This window comes from Narcine bancroftii, chromosome 1 (genome assembly GCF_036971445.1).
Source record: "Narcine bancroftii isolate sNarBan1 chromosome 1, sNarBan1.hap1, whole genome shotgun sequence".
Lineage (NCBI taxonomy): Eukaryota > Metazoa > Chordata > Chondrichthyes > Torpediniformes > Narcinidae > Narcine > Narcine bancroftii.
In genome coordinates, this window is record NC_091469.1 from 412,495,078 (window position 1) to 412,516,136 (window position 21,059).

Consider the following 21,059-nt stretch of genomic DNA (forward strand, 5'->3'; position numbering starts at 1 on the left):
TTTCTCATGGTATTTATAAATTGTACACAATAGAGCTACCAACTTTCCTACCATGTTTAAAAGTTGTCTGTTATTACTATTTATTGCTTGCACTTTCCCACGGTTTATATAGGTCAGCACAACAACAAGAGGGGCTGAAGGGCTCATACTGTGTTGTACATAAACTTAATTATGTTATAATTATGCATGATTAATTTTGTTCAAATATAAGATTATAATACATTAATCAGTATTTAGGGCAGGTCCACCATCACTCAATGCGTCATGACGTCACCAGTAGAACAGTCCTAACCCTGGGGATGGCTCCTTGCAAGTGTGAAAGCATTCAGTGTCCCAGTTAGGAGTAGTCAAGTGTGAAAAGCCAAACCCCAATTCTTATCCCAGGACACTTAACAACCAATTTAGGGGGTTCCAAGTGTGAAATGGGCTTGAGACTGCTACATTTCCAGCAGTCCGCACCAAGAACTGATTTTAGTCTTTGTTCACCCTGAGTTTGTCAAGGAAGACTAGCTAGTGGAATGTAAACTGTTAAATTTTGTTATTTCTTTCTTGCAATTTGAACAGCAGAATCCATAAGGTTAAAAAGACCAGACTAGAAGGGCTAAAGAACTTGCTTTCTGTGCTGTAATTAAATTTAAATTTAGACATACAGCACAGTAGCAGGCCATTTTGACCCATGAGCCCGTGCCACCCAATTTACACTCAATTAATCTACTCTTCTGATGTTCTACGGTTCTATTTCATTGCATCTTAGCTGGCTCACAATTTGACATTGCTCAGTCTTTTATAGTCTTTTACCAGTCATCCAGTCTCCTCTCAGATTTGCTGTCCCACCCTTCTGTAAATTCTCCACTCTTCACATCATGTAGTTATATGCAAACTGACTCCATGTTTTCTATCTTCTGAGCTGGATTCCTCAGCAGTTGTAGAGCTCCTGAACTCTGTCATAGTGCCAATTTATTCTTCAGGGAGCTGGCCTTTGTTAGAACTGCATGAAATCAATGTTAAAGGTGGAAGGATTCAATTCATTTCATGTACTGTAGTAAAAGCACCTGTCTCTGTGAATTTCTCAACTTCACTTGTGATTTTTAGCATTTTCTTTACCATGACAAATCACTTGTCATAGTAGCGCATCATCAAGATCTTGAGACCATGCGAAGCTGAATGTCATACCTTGGAGTTTACAGTATCTGATGTTAAAATCATTCAATGAAAAATTGAACTGCTCAGACAGGCATGTTTGAAGTTAAAACAAAGATATCCTAATTAATTTGAGCAGATATAGCCCACTACAGGAAGATTGGAAGATGGCATTGAGGTAGAAGATAGAAGGTCTCCCAGGATTATGCTAAGGGAACACTGGGAAAAATAGAATACAACCTGTCTCATACAGATGTACACATCCTCCACAAAGCTTATACATATTTTTTCATCTCTTTAGCCCCTCAACCAGAAATTTCATTATTGAACCTCTCTAACACTTTAATTCAGAACATAAAAATGAGTAGCATTTGAAACACCCCAAGTATTGACACAATATTTACTCAGTACATGATGATCTTCACACTAGTTCCATGACTAAAAAATAACATCAATGATTCACGTGGTTCACAAAAGCATTTGGTTATAATGCTATAAAGGCTTAACATTTTACAAAGCTGGATATTTTTGTTTGTTAATCCTTTGGACTCCGGCCATTTTTAACCTTTCATACTATATACTCTGGATTAGGTCCTTAGGTAAACCTTTACATCATGAACACCAGTACGAACCGCTGGTTGTTGGGTTTCAAACCAGCTCCGGAAAACCGGGACATGGAGTATATGTTCTTATTGGTAGCATGACAGAGTATATAGAAATGTTTTTGGAAGGTAAATTGGGAAAGGTTCGTTAGAGTAGGTCACATGCAAACACTTTAAAACAGATCTTATTTGAAATCCTGGAGACATAGTGACTTCTCACACCTTTTTGCAAGAGCTTTGAAGAGTGCTCCAGAGACGTCACTAATGGATTATTGTTTATCAAGGCAACAGATATAAGAGCAGGCTGGAGCTGCTATTGTCTGCAGGAGAGTTTTGCTGTTGTAAGAGGGTCATGTGGTTTTGCAAGTAGAGAGAATCAAACAGGCTTTCTCTCAGTCTCAATGAGTGAGAGAGAAAATAAAAGCAGAGATCACTCGACAGTGTCAGCCAGCAGAGACAGGACAAACTGGCAAAATTTTGAAAGACAGCTTGGTCAAAGCCCTTGTGGTTCATGCAAGAGGAGAGGACTGGCTGTCTAATGTTTCACTTGAAATAAGGGAAACAAAAAGGAACTCTATGGTGACCTGAAAGAAAGAGATTATCATCTGGAGAACCCTGATAGAGCCAGTTTCGCCAGCAAGACATTGAGGTGACTGAGGGAAGTACCTCAGTTGTGGATGTCCTGGAACAACTTATCTCTCTCTGAAAACCAACAAGAACCTTCCTGAGCCATTTACCTTTTGAGCACCAAAGCCTGGTGAACTTTATAAATGTTAAATTCTGTGCACAGTATAAGAATTGCCTGCAACCAGTGAACTTGGAGGAATGAGAAGTGCGATTGGACTGTGAACCAAAGAACTTTTCTGAACTTACACATACATTACATACACGTGCGCTTAGAATTAGAAGGGGGTTAAGTTAGGTCAAGTAAGTTAAAGCATAATTCTGTTTTCATGTTTAAAGCTAATTAAAATCAACTTTTGTTTAAGTAACTATTTGTTTTGGAGAATATCTATTGCTACTGGGGTGTGGGGTCCTCTGGGCTCGTAACAGTTGTCCTTGAAAACCAGGACACTGAATCCAAAGGGTTAAACAACTATTTAATTTACTGTTCAACTGCTTGGTGAAATCTATATGCATTTGAGAGGATCAAATCATGAGAAATCATTGTTTGTGTAAATATAGCTCATATTCATAGAACTATACAGCACAGTACAGGCCCTTTGGCCCATGATGTGCTGACCTATATAAACCTACTCAACCATCTAAACCTTCCCTCCCTCACAACCATAACCCTTTGTTTTTTTGTTGCATCCTTGTGGCTGTCTAGGAATATTTGAATTGTCCCTATTATACAAGCCTTTTCCACTATCCCTGTCAATGCATTTCAGACATTCCAAACTAACCCCCAACTTCTCCCTAAACTTTCCTCCACTGACTTTATGCATATTTGCTCCAGGAAAAATCTGCTGGCTGACCACCCATCTATGCCTCTCATCATCTTGTAGACCTCTATTAAGTCACCACTCAAGATCCAGGACTGCTGCATTTTCTGGTGATGGTGTTCAGGTTGTCTGCTATATCTTTTAATGGGGCAGTGGGTGGGAGGTAGAAGAAATTATAACTTCATGTAGTGTAGATTTAGGGTGAATGGAAGATTTGGCAACCTTAGTGCCATCAACCAACAGAGATTGAGAGTTTCAGGCTTAGTTACGTTCAGAACAGATTCCAGCAGAAGGTTATAAATCTGTTGATTTCACCTGATGGATTGAAATTCCAAATTTTATATAAGAGTATGTTTTGCATGAGAAATCTACACAGCTCCCTTTTCAGAAGCCTGCTCAGAAACTCTCAGCCTCAGCAAGGTTAAAACCAATCTCTGCAAAAGGAATCATAATTTGTTCAAAAATATCCAATTTGACAAGGCACAGAAACAACCTTCACTGAATCAGCGGTCCAGAATATATCCCATTTCAGAATAAATCATGGTTTGAAATACAGTTCCGTCATCTCAAATGCCACAAGATATGTTGTAATAAGATTCACTTCACTTGCCTGTTGCACCAACTTCCAAAGAGGAATTAGGATTTTTACCATTATTGAAATCATAACAGGCACAGATGTTTTTGCTGGGACTCTCAGTCTCCAGGAAGTGCAAGGAAAATTATGGAGATTTTCAGGTTAGCTCAGATCCTGAAGAGTTAGGCCACCTTAAACACAATGAACCTAGTATAAAGTTGTACCAGAGGTAATATCATTACTGTTACAACATATCTTTCTCATTGTTGGAAGGGAAAAAACACCAGCAATTTTTGTGATGGAGTAATTAACAAGCAGCTTAAAAAGGTGCAAATTTGTTGATACTAGAGTTCATATAAGGCAAGTGTAAGCAAAGCTACTTGAACAAACGTTTTCTTGACACTACTGCTTGTGTTTAGATGGAAAACATTGAAAATTGGGAATTTTATGTCTCAGCCTTAATATTTTTGAGCATTCAAAAGAGAGTGCTAAATGGCAGACTACCAGGGCTCACCATCAACAGACTGTCTCTACTGGAGCAACAAATGCTGGAAACTCTCAGTAGCTCTAGTAGTATAGTTTCTGCTCAACTTGAGGAGCATTTCTACTAGTGTGTCCTGTTTTTACTGTAGCACTGGTGTACTGATTAATGCTGTTGTTAATGCCACCCCAGGGAAAACATCCAACATCTGCAATTAACCAGCCAAGTTTGAAAATGTCCAACTGTAGGATTTCAACCCAAAACATCAGTCATCCCTCTGCCTCCATGGTTGCTGTCTGACCAGCTGAGTTCCTCCAAAATTTGTTTTTTTGCTCAAGATTACAGCTTCTGCAATATCTTGTGTGAACTTTAAGCTGGGAGGGACCATTGGCCAAAGGCCAAGTCAAGCTGTGCTGAGGTGAGGATCAGAACCCCAGAGTTCGGCAGTGATGAATGGTGGGTGATATTTGTCCCAGAGCCGATGGATGGTGGGAATTAAGCTCACATAATTCGGAAACTGAATTTTTTTTTAGAAAGCTATTCTCAATAAAGGCAACCATGAAATTACCAAACTGCCATTCAAAACCTATCAGTTTGTATCTCTGAAGATCCTTATTGAAACATCAATATTTCCTGGGAAATAGAAGAACTACAGATGCTGGAATTCATGAGCAAACATGGAGGGATTCAGTGGGTCAGGCAGCATTTATGGGGGAAATATTGGGACTCTTTATTAAGACTCAACAAAAGAGATCTGATCTGAAACAGTGACTGAATATTTCTCTTTGTGGATGCTGCTTGACATGATGAGTCCTCCCGGCTTCTCATTGTTTACTAATCAGGTTCTCCTGCCCTACCCTACTCACCTTATGAGTAGCAAGAGATGGGCAATAAATGCAGGTACTACCAAAGATGACCATATTCTAAAACTCAACAGAGAAACAAATATTTTTCAACATCTCTCCAGCCCTGCTGATCTCTACCTTAATGCTGCAGTCTTCTCCACACTGACATCACATCAGGGGTTGTGTTGTAGGGAAAGAGACTGGTTGCAGGGAAAGTCTGATGTTCATAGTGGAGAAAACTAAGAGAATAGTAAACAGTCAGCAATGTGTGAGTGTGTGAAGACAAGAGCAGGGATAAGGGATACAGATGTACAGTCAAAACACAAAAATGTTGGAGTAAGTCAGCCAGTTACATAGCATTAAAAGGAGTTAAAGATATATATTACTGACATTTCAGGTCTGAGCACTTTAAGGTTTGAGTAAAAAATGACAGGCATCTGAACTAAAGACTGGGAAAAGAATGGGAGGGGGACAAAAGGTGTTAATTTGATATAAGAGGTGAGAATTGTATTTGGTTCTGCAAATGGAGAAGGAAAGTACTAGAGGAATGGAGTCAGGAGGAAGAAGATTGCAGAGGGGGGGGGGTTTGAAAGGAAATCAGAGAAGTTGATGTTAATGCCATCCGGTTGAAGGGTGCCCAGAGGGAAGATGAGGTGTTCTTCCCCTAATCTGTGATGGTCTCAGTCTGGTAGTGAATAAGACCATGGACAGACATAACAGCAAGAGAATGCGGTGAGTAATTGAAATGGCTGGCCACTGGGAGATCCATGCAATTGTTGCAAGCCGAGTTGGGGTGCTGAAGAAAGCAATCTCCCAGTCTGTGTCCAGTGTCATCGACATTGAGGCAACCACAGTGGAAGCACCGGATGCAGCAGATGACCCCTGAAGATTCACAAATTAAGTGTTTGGGCCTCGAATGGTGGTGCAGAAGCAGTGACAAGAAAGCACATCGGATTAATAAGGCTTTAATGGAAATTATAATAATAACCAATAAACCTGAGTTATCCTTTTTCAGATGAGCAGCCACAGTGTGTATCCAGACAAATAATTCTGGCTACATCATGGTGGAGAGATTTTTGGATGGTTAGATCACTAAATCCACATTAGGCGATGTTCAGGCTTGTTTGGGGATTCCGGGTCCCGACTCCCAGCTATACCGTTTATCAAATGGAAACAATGTTTTCACTCAAAAAAAAATCAGACAAGACTGCCAAGTATAATAAATCCTGTCTCACGCAGGTCAATTTGCAATCATAGGTATTATACAGTGAATTGAAAAATAAATTCCCTTTGATTTTCTCTATTTTTTTTTACCTTGGGGTCAACATTGGCAGACCTCTAATGCAGCAGTGTGTCATCTTCCAATTCTCCTTCAGTTAGGCTAATCCATGTAGTGGATATGTAGTTTTGAAAAGCAAGCCAATCTCATTAGGAATGGGGAGTAAACGAAAGTGCTAGTGAAACCCAACAGGTCAGGCAGTATCCCGAAAGCAAAAGATGGTCAGCATTTTGAGCCAGAGCTTTCCTTCAGGAGTGACTATCAGGCAGATGCTTCAATATGAAGGGAAAAGGGGAGGGACTGCCTGACGAAGGACTTAGGTCCCAAATATTGACTGCCTTTTGCTTTCAATGGACACTGCATGTCTAGCTGAGTTTCTTCTGCACTTTTGTGAACTGAATTCGACCCCACCATGTGCAATGGCCTTGATTGCTTACATTAGGGACCAGATTGAACAGAATGGCAGTTAAAAGAAATACAACTCTCACCCAGAGTTGTATTAAAATGCAAGTCCCCGACGTTAAAGGTTAATACTGAAACAAACATGCACCTGGTTCATCTTGTATTAAAATTAAAAATAATGTTTTCAACTAAAATGAATGATTAATTAATATGCTACAGACATAGAAGAATGCAGCTTCTATTCGGCAAACCGTGGAAGAGATAAAGCTGAAACATTCCTAAATGTCTTCAGCCAAATGTGCCAGGTGCTCGATTACATTCAACTTTTTATAAAATACCTACAGTCACATAATTGGATTCGCCCCATATAACAAAACACTGCGCTGAAAAGTTTGGCAACAACTGAATCATATGAGACCTGTCAAAATCTGGCAATGGTGTTGAGTACCTGCATATCATGAGTAACAGCTTTCTTCTCTGGGCAAGTCACTCCAGTGTTGCCAGGACCCTGACATTTACCCAATAATGTAGAAAATTGGTTCATTATGTCTCTTCCCCAACAAGCAGGACAAGCTTAATACATCCAATTATCAGCCCCGTCAATCACCTACCAGAGGGAAGTAATAATCACCTGATTTATTAAGTGATGCCTGTGAGTTTGTTCAGAGTTCTACTTTTGCCAGGTCGCTTGGTTCCAGAATGTTGTACAGATACACAATCCTTTATCCAGAGCCCTTGGAGGACAGTGTGTTCCGAATTTCAGATTTTTCTGGATTTCGGAAAGCCAGATTTGAGCCCACCCGAATTGTGCTGCCGTATCCACCCCCACCCACCTGACTCGCGCTGCCGGTCTCTTGCCTGGTTGACTCGCACTGCTGGTACCCCCCCCCATCCACCTGACTTGCGCTGCCGGTCCCCCCCCCTCACCCACCCGACTCGCGCTGCCAGTCTCTCACGCACCTGACTCGCGCTGCCATCTCTCTGCTCACTTCCCGGATTTTGGAGCTTTCCGGATTTTAAATGTCCAGATAAAGGATTGTGTACCTGTATCTGATTTAAATTCCAACAGAAGAGAGAGCTCCTGAGGTGAGGTGAGAGGAACTGCCCATAATGCCAAGCATTTAACTGAACAGAATCATGTACTTGGCCTATTATGCTCACACTTGCTTGCTGCCAGAATAACTCAAAAGTTCCACTTCTAGATTCCTTGAAGCAAAGAAGGATGAAAGGTGACTTAATTGACGTCTACGAGATTATGAGAGGCTCAGCCAGTGCCTTTTTTCTTGAGCAACAGTAGAAAATACCAAAGGACATCTCTTTATGGTGAGGGAAGGAATATTTACAGGAGAAGTCAGGGTAGATTTTTTTTTACACAGAGCCTGTGAAATACTTAAAATGCATTGCTGGGGGTGCTGGAGGCTGGTACAATGGGGACATTTAAAAGGCTCTTAGAGAGGCACATGGATACAAGAAAAATAGAGAGTTATGGGTATAAGATAGGGAAAGATTAGGGTGTTGCCCAGGTTTGTATAGGTGAGCACAAAATCATGGGCTGTAATGTTCTATTTTTCTATGACATCTATTTCTTCATGTCACTAGTAATTCCTCTCCCTTTATTTTATACCTGTGGCGTCAATTTTTTTTTTTGAAACCTTCTATTATTCAGTCTATCCAGATCCCTAATTCTTTATATATTTATAATAGCACTCTCATTCTTCTTCTTCAATACTTTACACACCCAAATTGCTAGATCTGTTTACAGTATGCCCCATTTATCACTCATGCAACATGATGAAGTGTATTTGTCCCCCATTAACGCAGGATTTTGTCTCCATCAATACTGTCGTGGACTGATGCATCTGTGACACTTAAGCCCCTTTCACACTTGCAAGTGATGCCAGGAATTAACTGCCAATCAGCCTTTAAAGTGCCAAGTGTGAAAGCAAAATCAGCTCAACGCTGGCATCAGATTACATCATCTCATGCCGGGGAATGATGGCCTCGGCCCCTAGTACAATCCTTGGCGTCTGCAGACACCAGCGTTGCAATCAGACAAGTGTGAAATGGGCAATTGCATTGTGTGATTGATATGACAAGCTTTTGCATGAGTGCAGGAATGTGAAGGAAGAAAAAATTAAAATGAAGGTATAAACTTTGGCGTGGGAAAGTCACGGCAAGAGAGAGAGAGAGAGAGGAAATAAATAGCAATAAATAGCAATAGCGGACTATTTTTTAACAGCTTGGGAAAGTTGGTAGTGCTATAGTGCACAAAAGCAATGGCAGACCTCACTTCTCAGAATGCCGTGCATCAAAGAAACCCCTCCATGGCAATACAAATTAAAGCGTTAATGAAAGATTTAAATTTGGTGGATATTTGGAGAAAGGTTAATCCTACAGAGAAAGATTTTTCTTTTTATTCTTCACGACATGATTTGTTTTCTAAAATTTATTTATTTTTGGTATCAGCACATTTACAAGGCAGAGTACTAAGAGCTGAATATAAAAGTGGTGTTATATAAGATCATTTTTTGTTACTTTTTTCTTGTGAAAGGTCGGAGATGTATGTCCGTCATTTAGATGGAGGTTTAATGCAATGTTATTGAAAAAAACAGTTTGTCATTTTTGTTAAAGAGCATATTTCTTTATTTTTGACCAAGAATATTAATTCTGTGGATAGTCATTTTGTAATATGGGATGCTTTAAAAGCTTATTTGAGGGGGAAGATTATTAGTTATTCTATGAAAGTTAAGAAACAATATATGGCAGAAAGTTTAGAGTTAGAAAATAAGATTGCTGAGTTAGAGAAAGATTTTCAGAAAGATGTAACAGAAGATAAAAAAAGTTGCATTAGCGAGGTTGAAATTACGTTATAATACTTTACAAACATCAATTTGAGCACTTAATTGATCTAAACAATGTTATTATGAGTTGGGGGAAAGAGCTCATAAGGTACTTCCTTGGCAATTGAAAGCTGAACGGACATCCCGGATTATTAATGCTGTTAAGAAGAATTCAAAGGTTACTTATAAACCTCAGGAAATTAATGACCAGTTTTATTCATTTTATTTGAAATTATATACTTCTGAGGAGAAACAGGATAATGGTTCTATTGATTCTTACTTATCTAAATTAAAGTTACCGGTATTAGCTGGAAATGATGTTCAGGAATTGGAATCTCCATTTATGGATTTTGATATTAAGAAAGCTATTCAGGAAATGCCGAATGGAAAGTCCCCAGGGGATGATGGATTCCCTGTGGAATTTTATAAACTTTTTTATGATGATTTATCTAATGTATTTGGAGAAGAGTTGAATCAAGTTACTGAAGATCAGAAGTTACGAGAATCATGTTCAAGTGCTTTAATTACTGTCATTACAAAAAAAGGTAGAGATCCATTAAAAGTGTCTTCATATAGACCTATTTCTTTACTAAATGTAGATTATAAAATTATAGCAAAAGTATTAGCTAATAGACTTGCTAAATATTTATCCAAATTGGTACATATTGATCAAACAGGTTTTATTAAGAATAGAAATGCATCAAACAATATATTTCGATTAATTACTTTGGTCAACGCATATCGAAAACAAACTAACCATCCTATGGTGGTTGCATTAGATGCAAAAAAAGGTTTTGATAGGGTTGAGTGGGATTTATTATTCAAAGTGTTAGAGAAATTTAAATTTGGCCCTTTTTTATTGGTTGGGTTAAGGCTTTATATACGAACCCGATTGCTAGGGTGGTGACAAATGGACAGATTTCTTCACCATTTAAATTGACTCGTTCAACTTGACAGAGCTGCCCATTGTCACCAGCCTTATTTTGCATTGGATATTGAACCGAAAAAAAGTAAAAGAAAGAAAAAAAACCTCCATAATGCTTCATTGCTGCAGACAGTTATGTAGCCCTTTCTCTGCCACATGGAATTCTGCGAGGGCAGGTCTGCCATCACTTTTCCCCCCACAGTATTTATAAATTGTATGTGATAGTGCTACCACCTTTCCCATGCTATATAAATTGTGCGCGGATAACGCTACAAACTTTCGCTAGATAAATTTTGCACAATAGCACTACCAACTTTCCCACTCTATATGAATTGTGCATGATAGCACTACCATCTTTCCCACACTGTTTAAAAATTGTCCACTATTGCTATTTATAGCTAGCACTTTCCCACGTTCCCTTATAAAGGAGTATATAGCTTGGCGCAACAACAACAGAAGCTGAAGAGCTCATACTGTGCTGTACATAAACCTGAATTATGCTATAATTATGCATGATTCATTTTGTTCAAATACAAGATCATAATACGTTGGTCAAGATTTATGGCAGGTTCACCATCACTCAAGGCGTAATGACATCACCAGTAAAAGGTAGAACAATCCTAACCCTCAGGATGGCTCCTTGCAAGTGTGAAAGCATTCACTGTCCCAGTTAGGAATGGTCAAGTGTGAAAAGCCAAACCCCCATTCCTATCCCGGACAATGAATGGCCAATTTAGTGGATGCAAGTGTGAAAGGGCCTTTAGATTCTTGAAGATGAGATCAACTAGGTACTTTTTAATCTCTTCTTTGTTCCCTCACTACCTGCTGCAGACCCAATATAGTACCAATATCATTGAATCGTAGAAAAAAATGGAGTAGGCCATTCAGCCCTTTGAGCCTGCACCACCGCTCAATACACTCATGGCTGATCATATGACTTTAGTTTCAAAACCTGCTTTCTTTCCTCACCCCTTGACCTCTTTAGGAATCAGAGCAAAATCCAACACTTTTGAATTATTCTCTGAATGGTGAGTAACCAGGATAAGGGGAGGTGAAATGAGACCTAGGTGTTATAGTGCAATAGTCATTGAATATTGGAATACAGGAGTAGGTATAGCGGTGAAGAAAGCAAATGGCAAGTTCCCCTTTATTGTGAGAGGTTTTGAATATAGAAGGAGGGAAGTCTTACTGCAGTTTTTAGAGCCTTGGAGAGGTGCATCTTGAGTATAGTGCACAGTTTTGGTCTCCTAATCTGAGGAAGGAATTCTCTTTAGCAATTAAGCCAAAATCCTATTCCCTTTTGAACATTTCCAATGAATTGGTCTTGAAAATATTCTGTGGTTGGGTCCTCTATGAGTTCATAATTCTTTGAGAGAAGATTCTCCTTATATTGGTTCTAAATGATTTAGCTCTTATCCTTAGACTGTGACCCCTTGTTCTCGACTTCACCAATATCAGAAACATTTTTTTGGCATCAAACCTATCAAGTCCTGTCAGAATTTCATGTTTCAATGAGATCCCTATCATTTATTTTAAATTCCAATAAGAATAACCCTTATCAGGGAAGGTGGTCATTAGACGGAGTAGTGGCTGGTCAGGTAGAACCAGCCCTCTCAAGAAAAAGATGAAAAAAGTGACAGAAAAGCAAAGCTTTGAAATAAAACATAAAACCATTGTTAAATAAAGCCTGAAGTTGGCTCCAAAGAAAGAAAAGTCTGTAACCACAAGTAAGGAAGAAACAAAGAAATCACCCAACAACAAAGAAGAAGGCCCTACTGGAGTTTGTGAGCTGGGAGCTCTCCCGAAGAGGACGACCTGAGCTGCAAAACCGGTAATCAGGTAGCTCAGGGGTGACGTCATGCATAGTGGGCTCATGATGGCTCACAGAGCCAGAAAGAGAAATGCCAGCGTGCATGCACAAGGAGTCACGGATGCATAGTTTGCATTCTAAAAAAGACGTTGATGAGTGCGAATGTCAGCAGCACGATGCTGCTAATACAACGGGAATAACTACGGGAGAAATGATGATGGAAATGGGCTCATTATTGAGCAAAGACATGGACCAAGAAAAAAGCTTTAAAAGAAGCTAAAGAAAAAATGCAAGGTAAAAGGCAAATCCAGATGGTGGATGAAAAAACACTTTGATGAGCAAATAAGAACTTTAATGGAAATAATGATGTCTGAGTTTAAAACTATTAGAAAGTCTATTCAAGAAACAGATGTGAAAATTCAAGGAATGGAAAATGTAATGACAGAAATGAAAAAGCAATGTGATGAAGTGGAAGACAGAGTGACAGTTGTGGAATTTGAGGTGACTGAATTTGTAAAAATTGGAAGCGATGGACAAAGAGATTATGAAGTCACATGACTTATTGGCCCAGAAAATTGGCATTCTAAAGGAATGACGTAATGATATAAAAATAGTGGGCCTGAAAGAAGGTGAAGAAGGAGCAGATATACCGTAAATATTCGAGCCCAAAGTGGGGGGTGGGGGGGGGGGGGTCGCATTATACATGAGGTTATAATTTTAAATTTATTTTCTGCCAGGTTTAACGATAAGTAAGATTATCAGCAGTGGCCTGCATTGACGGCAGTGTGACTTGGTGGGGGGGGGAAGGAGAGATGGGACTGTGAATCAGGAAGGCGAGGGGGGAGACGCCAGTGCGAAACAGGCAGGCGAGGGGGAGAGACGGCATTGTGAATCGGGTGGGTGGGCAAGGGTAGAGATGCCAGCGCAAATTGGGCAGGCGGGGGGGAGAGACGGCAGCGCGACTTGGGTGGGCAAGGGGAGGGGCGTTGTATTATACACATGGGTAAAAGTTTTCCCCATTTTTCCCCTCAAAAATTGGGGTTGATCGCATTATACATGAAATACGTGGACTCGATGCTGTCGACCTCTGCCATCTCGAGTACTTCGACGTTAGGGATGTAAGCGCTCCAATGGATGTTGAGGATGGAGCGGAGACAACGCTGGTGGAAGCGTTCTAGGAGCCGTAAGTGGTGCCGGTAGAGGACCCATGATTCGGAGCCGAACAGGAGTGTGGGTATGACAACGGCTCTGTATACGCTTATCTTTGTGAGGTTTTTCAGTTGGTTGTTTTTCCAGACTCTTTTGTGTAGTCTTCCAAAGGCGCTATTTGCCTTGGCGAGTCTGTTGTCTATCTCATTGTCGATCCTTGCATCTGATGAAATGGTGCAGCTGAGATAGGTAAACTGGTTGACCGTTTTGAGTTTTGTGTGCCCGATGGAGATGTGGGAGGGCTGGTAGTCATGGTGGGGAGCTGGCTGATGGAGGACCTCAGTTTTCTTCAGGCTGACTTCCAGGCCAAACATTTTGGCAGTTTCCGCAAAGCAGGACGTCAAGCGCTGAAGAGCTGGCTCTGAATGGGCAACTAAAGCGGCATCGTCTGCAAAGAGTAGTTCACGGACAAGTTTCTCTTGTGTCTTGGTGTGAGCTTGCAGGCGCCTCAGATTGAAGAGACTGCCATCCGTGCTGAAGATCCAGCTGCGCTGGATGGGTCACGTCTCCAGAATGGAGGACCATCGCCTTCCCAAGATCGTGTTATATGGCGAGCTCTCCACTGGCCACCGTGACAGAGGTGCACCAAAGAAAAGGTACAAGGACTGCCTAAAGAAATCTCTTGGTGCCTGCCACATTGACCACCGCCAGTGGGCTGATAACGCCTCAAACCGTGCATCTTGGCGCCTCACAGTTTGGCGGGCAGCAACCTCCTTTGAAGAAGACCGCAGAGCCCACCTCACTGACAAAAGGCAAAGGAGGAAAAACCCAACACCCAACCCCAACCAACCAATTTTCCCCTGCAACCGCTGCAATCGTGTCTGCCTGTCCCGCATCGGACTTGTCAGCCACAAACGAGCCTGCAGCTGACGTGGACTTTTTACCCCCTCCATAAATCTTCGTCCGCGAAGCCAAGCCAAAGAAGAAGACATGAAATACATAATACATGAACATTTACAGTAAAAGGATTTTTAAAATGATGGATCCCACAAATTTTGGGAACAGAACAACTCTAAGAAGAGATAGAAATTGAAAGAGCCCTTAGAGCTTTGGTGCTGAAATCACATCCGCAGCAGAAATTGCATTGCATATTGGTAAAACTACTGTGATATACAACAAATGAGAAAATATTGGAGCTGGCTGTTAGAAGAGTAAAAGAAGCCAAGAGACCAATGAAATACAATGAGAATAAAATATTCTTCTACCCAGACATATGCTTTGATATTTTAAAGAAGATCTTTTCAACTCATTAAAAAATTTACTTTGGAGGAAAGGTTACAACTTTGTACTACATCATCCTGAGTGGGAAGGGAAGGTTGAGAATCACTATTCTAGACCCATTTGTTACTGAAATATTTTGCTTAAGAAAAATTGTCATTGACCCATTTCCTTTGGAGTTATGAAACCGTGCACATAACGAAGTCAATTAGACACAATTAAAACAGTGGTTTTCAAACTTCTTTCCACCCACATCCCACCTTAAACAATCCCTTACTAATCACAGAGCACCTATGGCATAGGGAATACTTAAAGTGGTATGTGAGTGGAAAGAAAAAGCTTGAGAACCACTGATCTAGAGTCAGAAGGTGCCAGGGCAGATGAGTGGAAAATAGAGGAGGTGAAGGCTGAGTTGATAGTGGTGGCGGGGAAGCCACGTTTTTGGAAGAAGGCTGACATTTCTGAAGCTCTGGACTGGAAGACCTCATCTTGGGAACGTATGCGGCAGAGATGGGCTGGTGGAATGGTAGGGAAGGATAAGGGGGATTCTATGTTTGTAGATGTCCCTCCCTCCCCTTTATTGCTGCTATCCTCTCCCTCCTTTCATCACCTATCATCTCCTGACTTGTCACCACCCCCCCCCATTCTTTCACTCAGACACTTGCCGGTATTTTCTCATATTTTGATGAAGGGCTCAAGCCCGAAACATTGGTTACGTATCTCTGCCTTTAGGCCTGTTGAGCTTCTCCAGCATTTTGCATTTTTACATTCAAAACATATATCAAGTTCTGGATATAACTGGAAACAGAGGTCATAATAAGGAATATGAGATCAATGGTGTATGCATTTGGAACTGACTTGCCTGCAGACGGCAGAGGGTGGTAGTAGATAGAATGTCTTCTGTCTGGAGGTTGGTGACTAGTGGTGTTCCACAGGAATCTGCTCTGGGATGCCTGTTCTTCACAATTTTATGAATAATTTGGATGAAGAATGGAGGGGTGGGTCAGTAGGTTTGTAGATGACATGAAAGTTGGAGGCGTTGTGGATAATGAAGAAAACTGTTGTAAGTTACAAATGGAAACAGAGCTGTGTGGAGTTCAATTCGGATAAGTATGAAGTGATGCACTTTGAGAAGTTGAACTTGTAGGTGAAGTACATGGTTAAAGGAACAGAGGGATCCTGGAGTCCAAGTCAAGGTTGCCACGCAATTTGATTGTGTGGTTCAAAAGTAAAAAGTGTGTTGACCTTCAGTAGTCAAGGTTCAAGGGCCATGAGGTAACGTGGCAACTCGATAAAACTCTGGCTAGACCACACTTGGAGTATTGGATTCTGTTCTCATCACCTCATTACAGGAAGTACGAAGCTTCAGAGAGGATGCAGACCAGGATATTGTGTGGATTGGAAAACAAGTCTTATGAAGCAAGGTTGTCTGAGCTCAGGCTTTTAGGAACAACCAAAAGATGAGAGATGTCTTAATAGAGGTGTATAAGATTATGAGAAGCATCAATAGAGAGGACAGCCAATACCATTCTCCTGGGGAAACAATGGCAAATATTGCTGTTTAAGGTGAGTGACAGAAAATTTATAGGAGAGTTCAGAGGTTTTTGTTTTTACACAGAGTGGTGGAGACTGGTATACATTGCCAGGAAGGAGTGGTGGAGGCTGGTATGCCAGAAAGGAGTGGTGGAGGCTGGTATACATTGCCAGGAAAGAGTGGTGGAGACTGGTATACATTGCCAGGAAGGAGTGGTGGAGGCTGGTATACATTGCCAGGAAGGAGTGGTGGAGGCTGGTATACATTGCCAGGAAGGAGTGGTGGAAGCTGGTATACATTGCCAGGAAGGAGTGGTGGAGGCTGGTACAACAGAGATATTTAAAAGACTTTGATAGACACTTGGATGTAAGAAAAATAGAGGGTTATGAGTGGGAGATAGGGAAGGATTAATTATTGTGGATTATATAGTTGGCATAACATCGTGAGGCAAAGGGCCTGTACTGTGTTGTAATGTTCGATGTTTTGTGAAAATAGACCAGGAATTTAGTGTTGAGGTAGAAGATCACCCATGATTTTGTGGAATATTGGAGTTGGCTCGAGGTTTCTGCTCCTATTTCATACAATTCACTTGTTAAATCTTGCTTTTTCATTCAGACTTCACAGAAGTACATTTAATCAGGTAGATGTTTGCAGAGTTTGGTCGAAGAAAGTCAAGACATGATTACTTTAGATAATGACTGCATAATTTCCAATCAAAGACATCATAGTTCCCATAATATATTCTTGAATCTTATCATGGTGATTTATATTCCTTGCAAATTAAAATAGCACAAAAAACATGGAAAACCTACCAAGCCATTTCCTCTCAAACCATTTGACCTCATAGCATACAAATGCAGCATCTGTTAATTTTCTAACAGATTTTAAGCATAGAGCAATATAGCAGGTCCTTTTTCAACCATGAGCCTGTGCCGCCCAATTACCTTCAACTTCCAGTACCTTTGGAAACACTGGGAGGAAGCAGAAGGCTCTGGAGAAAACCCATCCAGACACACGGAGAGCATACAAACTCTTACAAACAGCACAGGATTCGAATTCTGGTCCTGATTGCGGGCCCTTTAACAGCTACATAACTACGAAGGCAGAAAATAGGAAAGGGATAACATGAATGACAATCAGAAAATTGGAGAAGAATTCCAAAAAATGAATGAAAAAGCAAAGGACAATGAAAACAATAATCATAGCAAAGTCCTTTCCATGTTCAGGCATGTGAACAGCACCATGGGAGATGTATGTACTGTGACAGAATATGATATGGGAGATCACATACGAACACATTAAAACAGATCTTATTTAAAATACTGGAGCCCTGCCCCATGCTAGACATGTTGGGGCCAACAGTCTTTGCATAAGCTTTGGAGAGTGACCAAGAGACTTTCACTAATGAATTGTTGTTTACAAAAAGCCAGCAGATGAAAAATCTTGTCAGAGCCACCTTCCATCTGGAGTGAAACTTGCTGTTCTAAAGGGTCATGTGGTTTTGCAAGCAGAGAGAGTCAAACAGGCTTTCTCTCAGAAAGAGAGAGAGAGGAGACATAGAGATCACTTCTACAGTGTTACAGTCAGAAACAGCAGCTGGGACTGGAACAGGACAAGCTGGCAAGCTTGTGGAAAACCCCATTTGGAAGATGATTTGTGACTGCTAAGTTCAGCCTGGTCAAAGCCCTTGTGGTTCATGCAAGAGGAGAGGACTGGCTGTCTAATGTTTCACTTGGAATTAAAGTAAGTATATTAATTGCCCAATAGTAGAATCTAAATCTGGGAGTGAAAATTTTCCATTTAATGTAGTCTTTTGAAGATAGGCTTTGTTTATATGTGATTTTTTTTTCCCTTGCCCCCAAGGGAAAAATAACAGAATCTAATGAGGTGAAAAAGATTTGGAGATAAAAATTGGTAATGTTTGAAAAGATACAAAAATTTGGTTAAAATATTAATTTTAATCAAACTAATATTCCCATCATCGTAATAGATAAGGGAGACCAATAATGATTGTTTAATCCTATCAAATAATACCCAGAAATTCTCTTTCAGTAAGTTTTTATAATTTTTCATAATTGTAATTCATAAATATTGAAAATGTTCTTTCACTAATTTAAACAGGAAATTGGAATAGCCTTGAAAGGTACCTTTTGAGGGTAAAAGTTCACTCTTACATAAATTTAACTAATAATCTGAAAACTGACTGAATTTATTAAAAATTATTAATATGCTTGGTATAGAAATTTCAGGATTTGAAATAAAAAGCAAAAACCCTGATTTTTATAAGAGAGGAGTTGAACTTAAAATCAAATTTGATCTACATTCTACTTATCCAATTGAATAGTAATTATTAAGGAATACAGTGGAATCCAGTTATATCGCGATAGTAGGGTACCAAAAAAAATTGCATAACCAAAGTGGGGTTGCGTTAAATTTGGGTTTCACTGCGAACAATATACACACACATCGATCACGGCAGCATTCACCCGCCCCCCAACCCTCTCACTCCCATTCGGAGCAGCACTCGCCCACCCCTGTTTGCAGGAGCCCTCGCCCTTCACCCTTGTTTGCAGCAGCACTCCACCCACCCACTCCACCCTGTTCACGGTAGCATCCACTCCCCTTGTTGGTGGCAGCACTGAACTACCCTCCCCCAATGGCAGTAGTATACACCCCCCCACCCCCCATTTGTGGCAGCACACAGCACATACATCCCCCCATCACTACAGGACCCCATTCACAGCAGCACTCACCCGCATCCCCCATTCGCAGAAACCCTCCCCCCCTCCGTTTGTGGCACCACACACCACCCCCTCGTTCACGGCAGTACACACCCCGTTTGCACACATTCCACCCCCACCCCCATTTGCAGCAGCAGTTACTACCCTGTTTGCACATACTTCCCCCCCCCCCATTCACAGCAAAACACATATTCTACCCCCATCCATGTGATGTAATTAAGTACTTTATTGTTGTGTAAGAAAATGCAACGAAATTAAAATGCGTAACCGTGGTACTCACAATACAACACACAAGGGAATATAAAAGAGTAAAAACAAGAAAAACAAGAAAGAAAGAAACAGCATAAAAACAATATATATTGCAAATAGGCTAATTGGAAGAGTTTAATTCTTGAATGGCTCTGGGATAAAAATTGAATTCCCACCAAGATAAACAATATTGTATCTATGCCATGGGTGCTCTGTGATTAGTAAGGGATTGCTTAAGGTGGGATGTGGGTGGAAAGAAAATGTTTGAAAACCACTGTTTTAATCATACCTAATTGATTTGTTATGTGCACAGTTTCATAACTCCAAAGGAAATGGTCCAATGACAATTTTTCTCAAGCAAAACATTTCAGTAAAAATTGGGTCGACAGCAGATTCTCAACCTTCCTTCCCAATCACATACTACCTTAAGCAATCCCTTACTAATCACAAAGCATCAATGGGATAGGGAATACTTAAAAGTGGTATGTGAGTGGAAAGGAAAGGGTTGAGAACCACTGATCTAGCAAGTTACTAGGTGGAAAATTTAAAGGAATTAATGGTAAAAAAAATCAAATAAATAAGATTCGTATGAGCAATGGCAATATGACATTGGACCATTCCAAAATAAACAAGACCTTTAGAGAATTTAATCCTAACCTTTATTCTTCTGAATTTAAGAATGATTATGTTTCAATGTCAGATCGATTGAATTTACGAAAAATGGGCTAGTTTAGAGAAACCTATATTTCCAGGCTATTTCTTCATTACAGTCAGGTAAATCTCCTGGACCAGGTAGACTTCTGGCAGAATTTTATAAATCCTTCTCTAAACAGCTTGTACCTTTATTTTTGGTATTGGCCGATTTGTTTCAAGAAGAGAAATGACCTTTATCATTTAATGAGGCTTGCATTTCTCTTTTTTTTTAAAGAAGGGAAAGAGCCAATAGAATGTATTGACCTATATTATTACTTAATATTGAAATGAAAGTTTTATCAAAGGTTTCAGTACATAGATTCGAAAAAAATTACCAACTATTATAGACTCAGACCAAACTAGTTTTATTAAAAATCATTATTCTTATTATAATATACATCAATTGCTGAATATTCTATATATGTCTTCTACTGCAAGGATTGAATGTGTTCTTTCATTAGATGCTGAAAAAGTGTTTGATTGAGTTGAATGGGAGTATCTCTTTGCTGCATTGGGTAAATTTAATTTTGGTCCAGATGTTATTAAATGGATTAAATTATATTCAAACCCAAAAGCGGCAGTCCATTCTAATTTAATCTCAATAGGGGAACACAGCAGGGTTGTCTTTTAAGTCCTTTGCTTTTTGATATCGTATTGGAACTATTAGCTGTATTAGAAGAGGAATTGAACATAAATTATCACTTTATACAGAAACAGGATTCTAGAGCAAAACAAAATCTACTGGAGGAGTTCAGCAGGTCGAGCAGTATCAGTGCTCAGTGGGATTATCAGTGGGAGAAAAAGAATAGTCAATGTAATAGGTCAGAATCCTTTATCAGGATATTGGCTGTTTTCCTGAGGTAGCGAGATGTGTAGTCACTGCCAATGGGTAAACCAAACCTATGAAACATATCCACCCCAAGACAGAAAAATTTATCAAAAAAGGTTCAAAGTTTCAGTTGTTTAATGGGATCTCAATTGCCTAAGCTCCAAGGGTACAGACATAACTGGTGCCACCTTCAGCACCTTAATTCAGCCTAATGCAGTGAACAGTGGTCTGCTCACTGAATTT

The 21,059-nt window shown here is 40.1% G+C and overlaps 1 protein-coding gene across 3 annotated transcripts in view; it reads right to left on the reverse strand.

Moving 5' to 3' along the window:
• Positions 1 to 21,059, reverse strand: part of LOC138753290 (zinc finger matrin-type protein 3-like) — a 495,498-nt gene that overhangs the window by 131,652 nt on the left and 342,787 nt on the right. The window lies entirely within an intron of this gene.